Here is a 19,837-nt window from a genome sequence, read left to right as displayed (position 1 = left end):
CACACACACACACACACACACACACACACACACACACACACACACACCATCCCCAAACCCTTTAATATAGGGGAAATCCAAGTGTGCTATCAGGAGAGGGTGGTGACCCAGGAATGTTTGTGTACAAGGTAGCCCCACAGGCTTGCATGTTGGGGGCTTGGTTGCTGAGGGGTCAATACTCTGACAATTCATAATATGATGACATTGCTGGGAGGCAATGGCGTGGAGATGTGGAGGGAACTGCAAACAAAAGAAACACTTCCTCCCATAAACTGTTTCTGTCATACATTTTTGTCATATCAGTGAAAAGTCTGAGTAGCATAAGGCTACCAAGAGGACACGGGGGCACCTGGCACACAAACCGGTGTTCATTAGGGGAGTGATTGTTGGGTCTGGCCTTTCTTGTCTTTGGCGAATCTTATCACTCCTGCTGATGCTCAGTACGAAAGCTTTCAGAGTGTACCCTGCCAGTGCCAAATGTGTGCCTGTGGGAGAGAATCCCCACAGGATTGACATGGCACAGAATAGAGATAGCAGGTATGGAAGAAAGCCCAAAGCTGCAAGGCATTGTCACGTCAGTAGAACCTTTCAGGGCTCTGCCTCTTCCTGGTGAGGAGGTTCCAGGAGGTGGATTAATCAGTTTCACTCACATTCACTTACATGTCAGGATGCTCTCATAGTTATCTGAGCCTGTGTGTAGGAGAAATCATTTAAAAGTCTTTGTGATTCTTCGGAACACACACACACAGGCACATGTGTATATATCTATACTATATTAAAGAATGTTCACATCCTCAACTTTCCGTATATGAAGAGCTAATTTTCCTCATTGTCTCTTATGCATTAGCTAGTATATTTTGCACTTTTTCTTGAAAGATTTGTAAAAGTGGTTGGTGGCTGGGGTGAGAGCTCAGTTGGTGTAATATTTGCCATATAGGCATAAGAACTTCAGTTTGATTTCCAGAACCCATTAAAAAAAAAAGCCAAAACCTCAGCTATGGTGGTATGCTCTTGTAATCCCATCACTGAGGAGGTAGAAATGGGCAGATCCCTTGGACTCACTGGCCAGCTAGTCTAGCCTACTTGGTATGCTCTAGGCCAATGAGAAAACTCATCTCAAAAACCAAGGTAAGTATGATTATTGAGGAATGACACCTGAGGCTGACCTTTGCCCTTCTCATGTGTGATTGTACACACATTCTCTCTCTCTCTCTCTCACACACACACACACACACACACACACACACACACACGAATATGTGCTACTCTACACACAAATATGTCAACTGCTTTATTCATCGACTGATTGATGGATCCAACATATAATTTTAGCAGTCAGCTGTGTGCCAGGAGCTTTCCCTTTAAGATCAGTACTGGAGGAAGGGATGGGATTGCTCAGACTTCCAGGAATACATCAACTCAAGTTGTATTTTTAGCAGCTACTTTTAATTTGCTTGACAAACTAATTTTCTTGACAAACTGTGTCAGGAAGATCCCTGGGTAGAAACTGCAATGTTTGAGAAGTGCTGGCCTGTTTTCCAGCACAGGCCTGATATGCTTATTTGGTTAGGAGCAGGAAGAAAAGCACTTGGACTGGTGTGGGCCTGATCCCAAAGTAATCCTTTGACAGGAAGACTGGAAGCCAAGTAGCTACAGTCACTCTGCTTTTTTGTTACTGATATTGTATGCATCTTTAGTCTAATGCTGCCTCTATAAAGGGATTGCAAAATTGTCCTTAAAAACCAAAAGATAAAATTGCACCAAAGAGCCTCTCATTTAGGTCTCCAACAGTGCTGTAAGCAAACTCATTCTTGGAAGCTGAATGATGGAATCCATTTGTCTTAAGTTAGGAGGATGAGACAGCTTCAAAAGCTGTGCTGCCTGGGGAGCCAAGCCCTCTGTGGTTTACCAGGAGTTGACCTGGGTGCTAAAGACAGAATCCTGGCAGTTCTCAAGGTACATAGTTAAGGGCTCAGCATAAGCTTGGTAAAGAAACGGAACCGGGAGCTGGAAAGATGGCTCAGTTGTTAAGAGCACTTGCTGTTCTTGCAAGGGTCTAGGGTTTACTCCCAGTACTCATGTTAGATGGCTTACAACTCCCTGAAATTCCAGCTTCAGGGGATCCCATGCTCTCTTGTGGCCTCCACAGGTACCTGCTTTGGGTGTGCAAAGTCTCTGTCTCTCTCTCACACACAAAAACCCTTTCGCGCTCTCTCTCTCTCTCTCTCTCTCAAAACAGTAAAAAACAAAATAAATGTTAAAAAAATAAGATCAAACAAGAGAACAGGAGCCAGATCTCCACCTTACCCATTTTTCTCCCCCAACGATATACATAATTTATTAGTTTAAAACAAGTAAAATTTGTCCTTTATTTACTTTTGTATGTGCACATGTTTTGTGCAGGTGGGGGTGTTCACATGCGTGTGTATATGTGTGTAGAAGCCAGAGGTCAGTGTTGGGTGTCTTCCTTTATAATTGTCCACCTAATTATTATTTTTCTGTTGAGACATGGTCTCTCCCTGAGCCTGAAGCCCATCAATTCAGCTAGGCCAGTCAACAAGCCCCAGGGATCCTCCGGTTTGCCTTCCCAGCCCGAGGATTACATGCATGTGTTGCTGTGCCTGGCTTTTTATGTGGATGCTAGGGGTCTGAACTCGTCCTCATGTGAGCACTGTGCTGACAGAACCATCCCTGCAACCATCTAAATGTTACAGTTTTATCTTTGCCTAAAGGCGGTACATAAGCATGCAGTTTAGAACTTCAGTGCAGTCATTGATCCCTTTTGCTGAACAGCTTTGGAAGTGGCTCTCTAGATTTTCATGGTAAAATGGGTTTTTATCAATTTCCCACTTCCAGCCACCTCCTAAATGGTTTTAGGGTGACCTCATCAGGGCAGACATTTTATAGTTAAGAGTGGAGTCTCCCTGTAGGTGGAGCCAAGTTACTGTCCTCTCCCCTAAGAGTTCATACACATAGGAGCATGACCAGACCTTCTCACTTTCTTCCTTCTCTGCTCTCTGTTGCCATCCCTAACCCTCCGGGCTTTCTTACACTTCCTCTGAAGTCCCCCCACCCCCTCATGTGGCTGGCTGCTGCCTTGTGTTCTAGTTCTATGCCGTCTTAGCTCAAGTAACATGGCTTCCCCCTTTTCCTTTTCATTCTCCTCCTCTAGGCAGCTGCTGGGATTTACAGCTTGCTTGACCTGGGTTTTTCTTTTAAACTTGAATAAAATTGCCCTTGAGCTTCTGTTTGAATCTACTCTTTACTCTTTCTTTTATTAACGAGATTAAGAACTTCCATAGGGGACTCCAATTTCCTGCTATCATTTGCATGTTATTTCCCCTGACTAAGCATCAAACTAAGTTTCTTGCTTTATTCAAATCTCTTATTTTCTTTGTAATTCAATTTTTTTATCCATTCATCTGTCCTTTGTGTAATGCTGTTATTTCTGTAATAACTTGCAAGAGTTTAAGAATTAAATACCTAATTGTAACAAGTAAATATCTGAATAACAAAAATAAAAAAGTTATAGTTTTGAGAATTAAAGAAAAAAACATATGGCTGAGCAATCATTACCAGCACATGGAGTTCTAAGCTCCCAGTTTGCTCATATTCTAGCTCATGCCAAACACTGTTCCATTTGTTGACTCCATGCTTTGTGATTGCAAAAATGTCCACGGTGGGAATGGTGGTGCAAACAGAAGCATGACAGAAAAAGGCGGAAGTAGGGAATTCATTAGACACTCAGTGATAATGACCACAGTGGCTAAGACAGAAGAGAGGCACTTTAGAAAAACAGAGGTTTCTAGAGAGCTGCTTTCCCAAATGTGTGCTCTGGCACATGTACATGCATATATGTGCTGTCTGGAGATCAACCTCAGGTATCATTCCTCAAGTTCTGTGCCCTTGTTCTTCAAGACAGTCTCTCGATTCCCTAGAGCACACCAAGCAGGCTGGGTGGGCTGGCCACTGAGCTGTAGGGATCCACCTGTCTCTGCCTCCCCCAGTGCTGGGATTACAAGCATGTGCTATGATGCCTGGATGGTTTTGTGTGTGTGTATATGTGTGTCCTGGATATCAAACCCAGGACTTCATCCTTGTGCCACAAGTACTTTACTGGCTGAGCCATCTCTTCAGTCCCAAAGGGGTGCTTATATGGCATAGTTTACTACACGGACCGCTAGGCAGCGCTTCTTCGTCATGGTGCTCTGCAACAGTTACAGTTAGAACTTCAGGTGCTTAGCAACAATCTGGTCTTAATGATGGTCTTGCCATCAGTCAGACTTGCCTCAGGATAAACATCCACCCCAAACATTTCTCTTCTGACACATGAGCAGTCTTAAATCTTTGATATAGATGAGAAGCTCTCTTTAGTAGCTTCTTTGAGCTTGGCAGAGGTAACATGCAAGACTAACCCATTACTGTCTGCATGGTAGGGATTCACAGGGGTGTTGGCTAGATAGACTGGGTCTGGGAAAGAGATGGCCCATTCTAAGGAACTAATGTGTGGAGGCTTAGGGAAGTTGTTAGAATCCCCATCTCAGTATCAGCATTGTTGGCTTTTATGGGTCAGGCATCTTGTTATTCATGTTGGTTGGGGCATCAAAGGGTGGTTATGTTGAAGATGAGAGCTTGTTTGTATAAATAACAGCTGATTTTGTTGACTGGTGGGTTTTAAATCTCCCCTCCTCCATCCAGTGGTAGAGAATGGTGTTTTGGGATCTAGTCCTAGAGAGATGGCCAGCATCTCTGCTATATAACCATCTAAAGCATAACCTGTTGAGCTCTGGAAGAACCCTGGAATTAAAGGAGTCAGGCACTGGACATGTAGAGCAATGTAGGAAGTGTACTGCTAAGTTTGGGATTTGGCTTGATCAGTAAAATCTTGTTTGTCGTGTAAGTGTGAAGATTTGAGTTTGGCTCCCAGCACTCATGTACAGAAATGCTGGGTGTCACAGCCCATTCTGGTAAGCACTGGGGAGGCAAAGAAAGATGCAGCACTCAGTCTACCTGGCAACCGATTTAGTTTTCTTTGAGCTCCAGACCAATGAGACACCCTGTCTCAAAAAGCAAGGTGGACAGCAAATGAGGGTAACATTAGTGCTTCAGCTACGGCCCCACACACTTGTACACACATGTACATGTGTACACACAAAAAGACTTTGCTAGGAGGATAAGACGAGTCAACTATGGCTTTACCCATGTAAATAATGAAAAACTGGCATCAAAAGGAAAGCAGAGCAGCAGGCCTGGCATGGAGATGCTCTGCCAGGGACCAGAACAGGATGATGGCAGTATGCTGTGCCTCAGGGGAGGCAGACTTCCTTTTATTTTATTTTTTTCCTGGAAGGTCGTATGAGGCAGAAGAGAATCAAGACAAAAAAAACCAGCCTTTGATATGATAAACTAGTGGGGACTGGTTGCTCAGTGATCCCCTCGGCTTCGCCTAGGGTTGAGACCTGAATGAAGGGTTAAGTGATGTGGCTCAGAGACTGAGGTTAAGTGCAGGCAGTGGCCTGAGTCTGAGAATGAGTATGACATGTACGAGTGTGACGAAGATTTTTCCCCAGCAACAATAGAGGAAATGTTTAGAAACTTGGATAACTACTTATTTAGGTATGTCTAGGCCCACTGGGTCTGTATATCCACATTTGTATGCTCATGTGCACAAGTACATGTGACTGTCTCTGTGTGTGAGCATGCAGATGTGTATAGGTCAGAGGTCATCACTGGGCATCTTCCTCAATTGCTCTTCACCTTATATTTTTGTGACAGGGTCTCTCACATAACCCGGAGTTCACGAATTTGACTAGACTAGCTGGCCAGCAAGGCCCATGACCCAGATGTTCTGAGTCTCCAGCACTGGCCTTGCACCCACACCTGGGTTTTTATTTGGGTGCTCGGCATTCAAGTTCAGGTCCCCATGCTTACACAGCACTTTCTCCAAGCGACTCCACGGTCAGAGAGTTTTATTCACTCAGAGCCAGACAAATGAATTTGGAGAGAAGAATGAACTACCTTGGAAAGATTTTTATATCAAGTGTCGGGACATGGGTAAGTGTAAGTGTGATTAAAAAAAACCTGTCCATGTAGAGAATTCCAAAATGAAGAGCTGTGGACTAGATGGCTGCTCCGCAGATTTGCTTGTCTGAAGTTGATCTTTGGTGTCCCCTTTGGAAAGGAAGCTAGGTCCCCCTTGGTTTACTCTTCCAGTAGGGCTCTCATGTCTCATTGTGAGTGAGTGCTTTTTGTAAAACAGAGTTTTATCTTGAACTGGTGAAGTTTATCTAGGATTGGCAGAAATTTGACACAGAACTACCCTCTAAGACCTGGGAAGGTACTTTTGATATAGCTTGAAGTTGGTCACTGTGTGATTTTATTTTATTTTTTTATATTTAGGAGTAGCAAGCCCTCTGGCTTAACTGGGTCAGGATCAGAACCCTGACTATGGGCTAGAAAATTTTTGTTTTGTGATATTACCAATTGTCTTTACTTTTCAGTTGTAGTTTCTTGTTGGGTAGTTAAGGCACTGTTGGTAGCTCAAAAACTAACCTTTTCATTTTTACTATTAAGGGATGTGATGCTCCCTACAGGTTATGCTTAGCGACTGGAATAGTTTCCTCACCACTTGTTCCAGCTCTTGGGATGGGTCAGGGTCTTGCTGTGTGTGTTGGTTAAAGCTAGACAATATTCTCTTGCATCTCCATGCTCTCTGTGGTCAAGAGACCATATGACTTACTGGAGTTGTATGGCCTTTTTAGAGGAGGTCCCTTGTTCCTTGGTCTTGGTTCCATGGAGAACAAGGACCCAAATATGGCCTAGTCTTTCACGTCTTTTATTCTCTTGAGTTTCGGTCTTCAAACTTTGGCAGTTGAACACTCAGAAGGATAATTTCCTAAGTCTTAAGTAGCAAGTAACGGGTTTTAGTTTAACTTTTATGTAACATTTAGACAAAGCTTGGAGAAAAGCAAAAAGATTTCTGAATAAGTTATGATTTTGTTAAGATTCAGTTTCTCAAGTAGTTAAAAGTTTGAGAAATTAGCAAAAAGCATTAAGTAATTGTCTTTCAGTCAGTTTTTATGACTATTATCAAAATCAGATCAATACGCTAAGAAAGCCTCATTGTTTTAAGCAGAGGATTAGATTTTACTTAATTGCCCTAAGAAATTTTGGTAACTTTTATAGTCATGCAAATGCCACCTTTAAGTCTCCTTTTCCACAAATCTGTGTTTTACCTGGTCCTTTTGTGTCATGTGTAAAATTTCTGGTTTTGTCTTCATCTTTCCTTTTCCATTTTGGAAAAAAATCAAGTCATTTAATCTCAGATTAAAAACACCACTTTACCATTTAAAATCATTCTTTCATTAAAAGGCATTTCTTTCTTTTTAATCTTTCTTAATAAAATATGTATTTATACTTAGATACTCCTATCTTTACCTTCCTCCTTCTCCATCTTACTGGATTCATTTTCCCACGGTTTATTTTTATTTATTTTCGTCACTGTGTAAGTTGGTAATGTATGGGTGGGCACCATCAGAGGCCAGAGGAAGGCCTCAGATTCTTTAAAGCTGAAGCCATAGGCAGTTGTGAGTCGTGGGTGCTGGAAACTAAACTCAGGTCCTCTGGAAGAACAGTACACATTCTGAAACTGCTATTTTCCCTTTAATATGATGAAACACTTTATACTAAACATCTACTAGTACATAACAGAACATGAGAAATGTGTTAACTTACAAAAAGATGATTGTATGACATTTTTTGAAATAATATAACAAACTAAGGTTTATCTGTTTATACATTGCTAAACTCTGGGATGCTTGTTTTTTGCCCATCTTAAGCAAGTTTTCTTGCTGCTTGGATTATTTTATCTGTTTATACATTGCTAAACTCTGGGATGCTTGTTTTTTGCCCATCTTAAGCAAGTTTTCTTGCCGCTTGGATTATTTGTTTGTTGTACATGGTATATGTGTGGGCTTGACCCAAGAACTTGGCCTTCAGGGAATGGTGGTGCTATCTTGAGTCAGAAATGGCTCAGGATATCCATGAAGCTGACGTTGACACCTTGGAGCCTGACTTTCATCATTTAGCACAACGCATTTGAACTTTAGGGATGGTGGTCTCTGCCTCCTGGTGTTCATACTCCTGTAATATAAATCTCTTTGGTATTCATGGAACCTAGAATTTTCTGTCTTTCTGTATTGACCTCACTTCCTTTATATTTATGTGGGTGTAGTGACGAGAGTAATGCTGTGTGTCTGTGTGTGTGTGTGTGTGTAAGCCGCAGCACACACATGAAGGCCAGTCTCTTCTTCCATCTGAATCAGGGTCTCATAATACTACCATAGTGGACTCAGGCTCTCTGAAACCATGAAACCAAAATAAACTATTTCTCTTACACTGTTTCTGTCAGGTATTTTGTCATAGAGACAGGAGAGCAGCTAACAAATGCTTAGCTCAGGGATTAGAGTGCTCAGTAAAATGCATTGACTCAACAGGGTGACTCATAATCTTTTATTCCCCAGCTTGAGCCATCATTAGTGACATATGTGTCTTTCTCTCAGTTTCTCTCTGTATATCCCCAGCACATTTTTAGATCATTTTTGCAGGATTATAGTATACCAGGAGACATAGGCCTGTCACTCCCGCAGCCTTGTGAGGAGCATGCTTCACACTCCCTGGGCCTAGCAGTTGTTCAGGGGGGAGTGTGTCCTTCATACTGGGATTTGGAAGGCTGTCTCTTCTTAATTTCTGCATAAGTGTGTGAGTGTGTGTGTGTGTGTATCTGTAATGTGTTCTTGTGGGTATGTGGTCTTCATGTGGAGGTCAGAAGATTAATGATGGCTGTTTTCCTCTAATGCTTGCTACTGTTTTGTTTTCTTTTTTGTTTATAAGAATTTTATTGTTATTTTTTATGTGTATGTTTTTTCTGCATGTATGTCTGTGTACTGGACGTATGATTGGTGCCCACGGAGCCTGGAAGAGGCCTTGGATCCCCTTGAACTAGAGTTGCAGACAGTTGTGAGTCACCATTTAGGTACTGGAACTTGGACCCAGGACCTCTGGAAAACAGTCAGTGCTTTCAGCTACTGAGTTGTTTCTTTGGCCCTAATGTACATTTCTTGAGGCGGAGTTTCTCATTGACTCTGATCTCCTGATTAGGCAAGAACAGCTGGCCTGAGAGCTCCAGGAAGGTTCATGTATCTGCCTTGTTGGCACTAGGATTATAGACTTGTCACACCATGCCTGGTTTTTTAATGTGAGTATTAGGGATCTGAACGCAGGTCCTCATGCTTGCATGGCAAGCACAGTGCTTGCTGACTGAGTCATCTTTCCAGCAACAGTCTTCTTAATTCTGACTAGCAACTTGAGACACCCCACCCCTGCACCCTACTCCAAATGTAGCCATAACCCTGACTTACTGATGCAGAGCTCATTGACTTTCTAGTTGCTTCTGTTGGCGCCAGGGTATCCCTAATCCAGCCTTCTCTCCAATTAGGCTCACATTTGGATCTCAGAAGGCACTGCAATCTCTATTTTTAGCATTTTCTCCATCCACATCTACTACTTTGATTTCTAAGGTGTCAGTCAAAGCCCAGTGTCCCTCCTCGATGCCCCTACAACTCCTTCAGCTGAAGGGTGGTGGGCTACATTCAGCAGTCCATGTAAGCTGGTAGGTAGAGGTCACACCATAGTTGTCTCCAAAGCTAAGAACACATTTTGTATTCATGGAGGTGAGGAAGAATTCTCTTGAGTTGAGAATGAGGTTCTGGGGTCAGCATTTATCATCGTGACTCTGGTAATCATTCTCACAGACATTTTGGTGTACAGAGTGTGGTATCTCAATATTCAGCTGAAATGAAAGCCTTTGATCCTGTGCCAGCAATAAGTCCTGCTGTTTGAGAAGGGCAAAAATGGTCAACATCAGTGTGAGTTTCCAAGAACATTAAACAAAACAAAACAAAAAACAAAACTCCTTTCTATATAGTTAGAGCTGGATGTGTATACAGCCCTGTCTTTAAAAAGGTGAACCTTATTGGGAAAGCCTGTGTGACTGTTTTAATCACCCATCTGTCTCCTACTCTTTGGGCACCCAAGAAAGTCTTGTGCTTAGACTTTGAGCAGATATCCCCCCTGGGCTTCTGTGGTATGCCACATAAAGGGAAACATCACTTTCCTTTTGACAGGGACTGTGGATGCTATATTTTTAATGTAGCAAAATAAATCCTTCTCATTCCATGCGCTTTTGCTGATACATACATTGTAATTATTAGGCCAGTGGAATGGCGACAATATGAGGAAGTTCAAGTCTGTGTCTATTAGACCCAATTAGTACAGCACTTAGATTAGTCAGCTTCTACCTTCAGCATCCTGGCCCTTTCCAAGGCTGTGAGTTCAACAGAAAGATTTATGGCCAAGCGAGCAGGGGCTGAGTCACACTCCAGTCACACCAAGACAGTGGTTTATCTATGTTCCAATGTGTCCTTTTGCCCTAGAATCCAACACACTAAGGGGTTCATTCTACCTGCCCCGACCTGCTGTGTGCTTGTTATAAGAGCTACATGTTCCATTTCTGGACTCTGAGGATCTTAGAGGCAGAGGGTGGAAAGGAAAAGAGGGGAGATATATCCCAGTCAGTCTTCCAAGGCCAAGTATGTTCATCCTCTTCACCTTGAGTGTGAACTCCTTGCTACCTGACTTTTAGGATTCAACTTCTAGATTCTTATTTTGCCCCTACACCACTGTCTTTCTGTCTTGGAGTCCTAGCTCCTCTTTTAGAGCTCAACCCTTCACCGTCATTACTACAAAGCTCCCTGAACTAATGGTTCAAATGGTGTATCTCATTTAAGTTGAGACCTTTGTGTTCACACAACCATGGTCATGGTGACCAATCCTTTCATCAAAGGTCCTATGCCTGCCAGGGACATTTCCTAAGAACTGGATGCAGCTGTGTTGTCTGATGGACTTGGAGTAACCTGGAAATCTGGATGCTTCTTTCCACAGAGCAATGTCCAGTTACAATACATCAAACTCAGTAGGCTTATTTCAGAAGACACCTCTTGCGTACTGTGATTCAATTAACCATCTGGCTTCTGGTTTGAGATGCTTCAGCTTGGAGACCTTTGATCTTCTCCAGGGTCACTAAAGTGGTGCATGGGGCAGTGCCTTGGGCCAAATTGGAGGAAGTCATCGACTGCTGAGCTCTCAAGCATCTTTTCTTCCAACCAGGACCTGCTTTCTAGCCTATTGATCTCTGTGACTCTTCAAACATGCTGGGTCTTTTCCTGCCCCTCTGTGGTGTTCAATCAGTAATACGTTCTCCCTTGTAGAACTGGTGAGCTCATTTATCTTCAGCGTCACAGGTCCTGGTTCTTTCCTGACTATCAATGTAGATCTGATTTTGTTTTCTTATGTCCTGACACTGCTTTGCTTTTGTACGCTTTCATACAGAGAGGGCATAATGGAGCACGTAAGCTAGGGTCAGGGTCTCTTAAACGTTTCTTTTGTTGTTGTTATAGCATCATTCATCATAACTGTATGAATGAGGCAGGATGTGAGGCTTTGACACATCTACACATTGATTAACAATTGAGAAACAGAGTGATTAGCCTATCTACGACCTTCAGATTTTCCCATTTGTAGCAAAAACAGCATCCAGGCACAAAGAAGGGGAGACTGGCAGTGGGTGGCTCTTTGAAGGATAAGTGTTGATCTTTTTTTTTTTATATTTTATTTTTCTTTTTAGTTACATTTTGTTAACTCTGTGTCCCAGCTGTATCCCACTCCCTCATTCCCTCCCCAACCCCACACTCCCTCCCTGGTCTCCTCCCTGCCCCTTTCCAAGTCCCCTGATAGGGGAGGACCTCCTCCCCTTTCATCTGACCCTGTTTTATCAGGTATCTTCAGGGCTGGCTGCAAAGTCCTCCTCTGTGGCCTAACAGACTGCTCCTCCCCTGGGGGGGGTGTCAAACAGCCTGCCCTTGAGATCCTGTTAGAAATAGTCCGTGTTCCCCTTACTTTGGAAAACTACTTGGTTACTGAGCTACCACGGGCCACATCCGAGCAGAAGTTCTAGGTTATATCCATAGATGGTCCTTGGTTGAGTGTCAGTCTCAGAAAAGACCCTGTGCCCAGATATATTTGGTCCTTGTAGAGCTCCTATCCTTTCCATATCATACTAACTTCCCTTCTTTCATATGATTCCCTGCACTCTGCCAAGGGTTTGGTTATGAGTCTTAGTGTCTGCTTTGAAACACTGCTAGGTAGAGTCTTTCAGATGCCTTTTGTGGTAGACTCCTGTCATAAGTTCAATGCACATCCCATTTGTCTTTCTAAATGAGGATTAATCACCTTCGCCTGTGTCCACTTTCTTGATTATCTTCTTTAGGTGTGTAGATTTCATTATGTTTATCATGTCTTGTAGGTCTATATAAGCGAGTATATACCAAGTTTGTCTTTCTCCTTCTGGGATACTTCACTCAGAATGATCTTTTCTAGATCCCACCACTTGCCTGCAAATTTCATGATTTCCTCCTTTTTGATTGCTGAGTAGTATTCCATTGTGTAAAAATACCACAATTTCTGTATCCATTCCTCCGTTGATGGACATCTGGGTTGTTTCCAAGTTCTGGCTATTTCAAATAAAGCTGCTACGAACATGGTTGAACAAATGTTCTTGTTGTGTACTTGAGCAAATTTTGGGTATATACCTAGGAGTGATATAGCTGGGTCTTGAGGTAGCACTACTCCTAGTTGTCTGAGAAAGCACCAGATTGACTTCCAGAGTGGTTGAACCAGTTTACATTCCCACCAGCAATGGAGGAGGGTTCTCTTTTCTCCACAACCTCTCCAGCATGTGCTATCACTTGAGTTTTTCATCTTGGCCATTCTGATGGGTGTAAGGTGAAATCTCAGGGTCGTTTTGATTTGCATTTCCCTAATGGCTAATGAGGTTGAGCATTTCTTTAAGTGTTTCTCTGCCATTCGATGTTTCTCTTTCGAGAATTCTCTGTTTAGCTCTGTTCCTCATTTTTTAAGTGGATTACTTGGTTTGTTGCTTTTCTGCTTCTTTAGTTCTTTATATATACTGGATATTAGCCCTCTGTCAGATAAAGGGTTGGTGAAGATTCTTTCCCAATCTGTAGGCTGTCTATTTGTTTTGATGACAGTGTCTTTTGCTTTACAGAAGCTTTTCAGTTTCATGAGGTCCCATTTATTGATTGTTGCTCTTAGAGCCTGTGCTGTTGGTGTTCTGTTCAGGAAGTTGTCTCCTGTGCCAATGAGTTCTAGGCTGTTCCCCACTTTTTTTTCCAACTGATTTAGAGTATCTGGTTTTATGTTGAGGTCCTTGATCCACTTGGACTTTAGTTTTGTGCAGGGTGATAAATATGGATCTATTTTCATTTTTCTGCATGTAGACATCCAGTTGGTCCAGCACCATTTGTTGAAGATGCTGTCTTTTTTCCATTGAATGGATTTGGCTTCTTTGTCAAATATTGAGTATTCATAGGTGTGTGGGTTTATTTCTGGGTCTTCTATGTGATTCCATTGATCCTCCTTTCTGTTTCTATGCCAATACCATGCAGTTTTTATTACTGTTGCCCTGTAGTACAGCTTGAGATCGGGAATGGAGATACCTCCAGATGATCTGTTGTTGTACAGGATCGTTTTGGAGAGTCTGGGTTTTTTGTTTCTCCATATGAAGCTGAGAATCTTTTTTTCAAGGTCTGTAAAGAATTGAGTTGGTATTTTGATGGGAATTGCATTGAATCTGTAGATTGCTTTTGGCAGGATGGCCATTTTCACAATGTTAATCCTACCAATCCATGAGCACGGGAGATCTTTCCATCTTCTGAGATCTTCAATTTCTTTCTTCAAAGACTTGAAGTTTATCTCAAACAGGTCTTTCACTTGCTTGGTTAGAGTCACACCAAGGTACTTTATGTTATTAGTGGCTATTGTGAAGGGTGTTGTTTCCCTAATTTCTTTCTCAGCCTTTTTGTCTTTGGTATACAAGAGGGCTTCTGATTTTTTTGAGTTGATTTTGTATCCTGCCACTTTGCTGAAGGTGTTTATCAGCTGAAGAAGTTCTCTGGTTGAATCTTTGGGGTCGCTCATGTATACTATCATATCATCTGCAAATAGTGACACTTTGACCTCTTCCTTTCCGATTTGTATCCCCTTGATCTCCTTTAGTTGTCTTATTGCTCTGGCTAGGACTTCAAGTACAATGTTAAAGAGATATGGAGAGAGTGGGCAGCCTTGTCTTGTCCCTGATTTCAGTGGGATTGATTTAAGTTTCTCTCCGTTCAGTTTGATGTTGGCTATAGGCTTGCTGTATATTGCCTTTACTATCTTTAGGTATGTGCCTTGTATCCCTGATCTCTCCAAGACTTTAAACATAAATGGGTGTTGGACTTTGTCAAATGCTTTTTCAGCATCTAAGGAGATGATCATGTAGTTTTTCTCCTTCATTTTGTTTATGTGGTGGATTACATTGATGGATTTCCGTATGTTGAACCACCCTTGCATTCCTGGGATGAAGCCTACTTGGTCATGGTGGATGATATCTTTGATGTGTTCTTGGATTCGGTTTGCAAGCATTTTATTGAGTATTTTTGCATCAATGTTCATAAGAGAGATAGGTCTGAAGTTCTCTTTTTTTGTTGGATCTTTGTGTGGTTTAGGTATCAAAGTGACTGTGGCTTCATAGAATGAGTTTGGTAGTGTTCCTTCTATTTCTATTTTGTGGAATAGTTTGAGGAGAATTGGTGTTAGTACTTCTTTGAAGGTCTTGTAGAATTCTGCGCTGAAGCCATCTGGTCCAGGGCTTTTTTTGGAGGGGAGACTGTTAATGACTGCTTCAATTTCCTTGGGAGATATAGGACTATTCAGTCTTTCTACCTGATCTTGACTTAATTTTGGTAGATGGAATCTGTCAAGAAAGTTATCCATTTCATTTAGATTTTCAAATTTTGTGCCATATAGGCTTTTGTAGTATGACCTAATAATCGTTTGGATTTCCTCAGTGTCTGTAGTTATGTCCCCATTTTCCTTTCTGATTTTGCTGATTTGTATGGTTTCTCTCTGCTTTTTAGTTAGTTTGGCTAAGGGTTTGTCTATCTTGTTGATTTTCTCAAAGAATCAGGTTTTTGTTTCATTGATTCTTTGGATAATTTTATTTGTTTCTAATTGATTGATTTCTGCCCTTAGTTTGATTATTTCCAGCCATCTGCTCCTCTTGGGTGTATCTGCTTCTTTTTTTTCTAGGTTTTTCAGTTGGGCCTTTAAGTTGTTTGTATGTGATGTTACGGATTTCTTCTTGTAGGCACTTAGTGCTATAAATTTTCCTCTGAGCACTGCTTTCAATGTGTCCCATAAATTTGGGTATGTTGTGCCTTCATTTTCATTGAATTCTAGAAAGTCTTTAATTTCTTTATTTCTTCCTTGACCCAGCTGTCATTGAGTAGTAAGTTGTTCAGTTTCCATGTGCGTGTCGGCTTTTTGTTGTTTCTGTTGTTGTTGATGTCCAGCTTTAGTCCATGGTGGTCAGATAGTATACAAGGGATTATTTCAATCCTTTTGTATCTGTTGAGGCTTGCTTTGTGACCCACTACATGGTCTATTTTGGAGAAGGTTCCATGTGGTGCTGAAAAGAAGGTTTACTCTTTTGAGTTTGGGTGAAAAGATCTGTAGACGTCTATTAGGTCCATTTGATTTAGCGATTCTGTGAGTGCTTTTATTTCCCTATTTGGTGTCTGTCTGGTTGATCTGTCCCTTGATGAGAGTGGGGTGTTGAAGTCTCCCACTATTAAGGTATTAGGATCAATGTATGATTTAAGCTTTAATATTGTTTCATTTATGAATGTAGGTGCTCTTGTATTTGGGGCATAGATATTCAAAATTGTGATGTCCTCTTGGTGGATTTTTCCTTTGATGAGAATATAGTGGCCCTCCTTATCTTTTTTGATTAACTTGGGTTGAAAGTCTATTTTATTAGATATTAGGATGGCTACTCCAGCTTGTTTTCTGGAACCATTTGCTTGAAAAACATTTTTTCAGCCGTTTACTCTGAGGTAGTGTTTATCTTTGTTGCATAGGTGTGTTTCTTGGATGCAACAGAATGTTGGGTCCTGTTTCCGTAACCATTTTGTTAGCCTGTGTCTTTTTATTGGTGAGTTGAGTCCATTAATATTGATAGATAATATTGACCAATGCATGTTAGTTCCTTTTGTAATGGAGTCGATGATCTTACCTTGTTTCATTGCTTGTTTTCTTTTCATTTTTGTTGGGATATTATCTGTATGCCCTGTTTTCTTGGGTGAATTCGTTTTCGTTGGATTGGAGTTTTCCTTCTAGTATCTTCTGTAGGGTTGGTTTGCTGTATAGATATTGGGTAAATTTAGTTTTGTCATGGAATATTTTGTTTTCTCCATCTATGTTGATTGAAAGCTTTTCAGGGTATAGTAGTCTGGGTTGACATTTGTGATCTCTTAGAGTCTCCATGATGCTTGCCCAGGCCCTTCTGGCTTTCATAGTTTCTGATGAGAAGTCTGGTGTGATTCTGATAGGTCTACCTTCATATGTTACTTGGCCTTTTTCTCTTGCTGCTTTTAATATCTTTTCTTTGTTCTGTAGATTTAGTGTTTTGACTATGATGTGACGTGATGTGTTTCTTTTCTGGTCTAGTCTATTTGGTGTTCTGTAGGCCTCTTGTATATTTATGGACATCTCTTTCTTTAAGTTGGGAAAATTTTCTTCTATGATTTTTTTGAAAATATTTTCTGGACCTTGGAGCCTGGAGTCTTCTTTTTCATCAATTCCTATTATTCTTAGGTTTTGTCTTTTCATAGCATCCTTGATTTCTTGGATATTTTGTGATTGGAATTTTTCTGATTTTACTTTTTCTTTGAGAGAAGTATCAATTTCTGCAAGTGTGTCTTCAGCTCCAGAGATTCTCTCTTCCATCTCTTGTATTCTGTTGGTGATGCTTACTTTTGTGGTTCCTGATCTTTTCTTCAAGTTCTCCAGCTCAAGAGTTTTCTCATTTTGTGTTTTCTTTATTGATTCTAATTCTGTTTTCATGCCTTGCACCATTTCTTTCATGTGTTTGAATTTGGATTCCTGTCTCTCTACGACGGACTCTATTTCTTTGTTCATTTCCTTTTTGTATGCCACTAATTTTTTCTCTACTTGTGCCTCTATTTGTTTGGCTATGTTTGCCTGTGTTTCTTTAAGGGTTTGGTCTATTTCTTCTTTCTTTACCTCCAATTGACTGGCCAACTCTTTGAAAGATTTGTTCATTTCCTCCTTATGAGCCTCAAATAATTGAGCAAGCATGGCTTTAAGGTCATTTTCCTGTGCTTCTGATGAATTGGAGTATCCATTGATTTTGGGGTTTGCTGGTGAAGTCATGATGTCCTGATTTATGTTGGAAGTGTTCTTTCGCCTACCCCTGGCCATTGGCTTATCTGAGACCTTCCCTGTTTGTTTTTGGATTCTGCAGATCAGACTGGTACTGTCTCTCTCTCTCGAGTCTGGAGAATTCTTCAGGAAGTTGAGAGAGGTCCCGTGTCCTTAGCGTATGCTGAGGACTAGCTGTACCTGTGGGAGGAAAGTACGCAGGCGCAAACAGAGGCAAATGCAAGCGTGCGTGCATGCGTGCGTGCGTGCCTGCGTGCGTGTGTGTGTGTGTGTGTGTGTAAGTGGGCGTGGGTGTGTGTCTCGAGGGACAGAGTGATGGCTAATGTTGAACCCTTGAGTGTGTGGGAGGGGCTCTGCAATGTATATGTCGCAGGCGCTAGTGATGATCGCAGCGAAATTTCTGGCATTAACTGCCTTAACTCCTCAATTAGACCCACAGAGCAGGAACTTCAATGTTTCAAGTGCCCCTCTGTTTCCCAAAGTGGGTATATGGGTGGGAGGTGGTTCGATGCCTGGCTTCTGTTTTAGAAGGACTCAGGATCAGTGGAGCTGCAGATTCTCAAGGGTGCACTCACTTACAGGCAGGACACTTGGCAGAGATCGGCGAATCTGGGTTCTCTGCTCTCTGGTTTGGCCCTGCTTCTTTGATGTGCTCCGCCAGTTCCGTGCTGTTGTCACTGCCAGGTTATGAGGTCTTGCTGCAGCTGGAGATTTCAGGGTGGTCACGTCAGTAGGAATCGGGGTAACCAGCCTTTCTGTTCTCTGGTTTGGCCCTGGTTAGTCTTAAACTGGAGGGCTGATGTGCCCCGCCAGCTCAGTGCTGCTCCACTGCCAGGTTAGAAAGTCCCATTGTAACTGGAGACTGGGTTGCTAGTCCAGATGCTTTCTGGGAAATCCTGGGGTCTCTTTACTGTGCTCTCCAAGCTTCGGAGGCCCAGCGCCTGGTGTGTCTAGCTTGTATGGCGTTTCTGTCTGGTTTTGGTGAGTATATAGCGTATTCTCTGTCACTGTGGGATTGGGCGGGCCGTACCGTCAGTGATGGCGCTCATGCGGAGCTAGTATGGCGTCTAGCAGACTCATGCCCTGGGAGGATGGTGCAGCCGCGGCGTGAATCTGGGGCTCCGAGACACAGTACTGCTGGCCTTTGCTGATAAAGGGATTGGGGCTCCGCCTCAGTGGCTGCAGGCCCCAGGCAGTTAGGTCTGCGCTGAGAAAGGCGAGTCAGCTGTGCCGAGGAGGAGGGAGGTCTGGGGGAGGGAAGTGCCGAGAGATCAAAGGATCGTTTCTCACCTTCCCCAAACAAGTCCCTGGGTGACCCAAGACCAAGGTTTTCACCTCCTGCGATGTTCCCTGTTGTTTAGAAAGTCTCTCCGTTGTTTCCCTGGCTTCAGAAGTTCTTCCACTCATCAACTCAGAACTTTATCTCTTCCACAGCTCGGAAACTGTGTGTGCTAGTCGCCTTCTTGGCTCCGCCCCCCAGTGTTGATCTTTTTTTTTTTTTTTTACTTTTTTTTTAAATCTTTTATTTTTTTTATTAATTACACTTTATTCATTTTGTATCCCCCCATGAGCCCCTCCCTCCTTCCCTGCCGATCCCACCCTCCCTCCCCTTTCTGCATGCATGCCACTCCCCAAGTCCCCTGATAGGGGAGGTCCTCCTATCCTTCTTTCTGATCTTAGTCTATCAGTTCTCATCAAAAGTGGCTGCATTGTCCTCTACTGTGGCCTGGTAAGGCTGCTCCCCCCTCAGGGGGAAGTGATCAACGAGCAGGCCAATCAGATTATGTCAGAGGCAGTCCCTCTTCCCATTACTATGGAACCCACTTGGACACTGAACTGCCATGGGCTACACCTGTGCAGGGGTTCCAGGTCATCTCCACAAATAGTCCTTGGTTGGAGTATGAGTCTCTGGGAAGTTCCCTGTGTTCAAATTATCTTGTTCTATTGCTCTGCTTGTGGAGTTCCCGTTCCCTCCAGCTCTTACTATTTCCCACTTCTTACATAAAATTCCATTCACTCTGCCAATGAGTTGGCCATCAGGCTCAGCATCTGCTTTGACAGTCTATACTGCAGAAGCTTTCAGAGGCCCTCTGTGGCAGGTTTCAAGGTTGTTTCCTGTTTTCTTCTGGCTTTCAGAGGCCCTCTGTAGCGGGTTCCGAGGTTGTTTCCTATTTTCGTTTTCTTCTGATGTACATCCTCTTTGCCTTTCAGGATGGGGATTGAACATTTTAGTTAGGGTCCTCTCCTTTGCTTAGTTTGTTTAGATGTACAGCTTTTAGAGGGTTTATTCTATATTGTATGTTTATATGAGTGAGTATATACCGTGAGTGTCTTTTTGTTTCTGGGTCAACTCACTCAGGATGATCCTTTCCAGGTCCCACCATTTACCTGCAAATTTCATGATTTCCTTATTTTT

This window comes from Psammomys obesus, unplaced genomic scaffold (assembly GCF_907164565.1).
Source record: "Psammomys obesus unplaced genomic scaffold, mPsaObe1.curated_primary_1811, whole genome shotgun sequence".
In the NCBI taxonomy this organism is placed as follows: domain Eukaryota; kingdom Metazoa; phylum Chordata; class Mammalia; order Rodentia; family Muridae; genus Psammomys; species Psammomys obesus.
Note: the sequence above shows the minus strand (reverse complement) of the source record.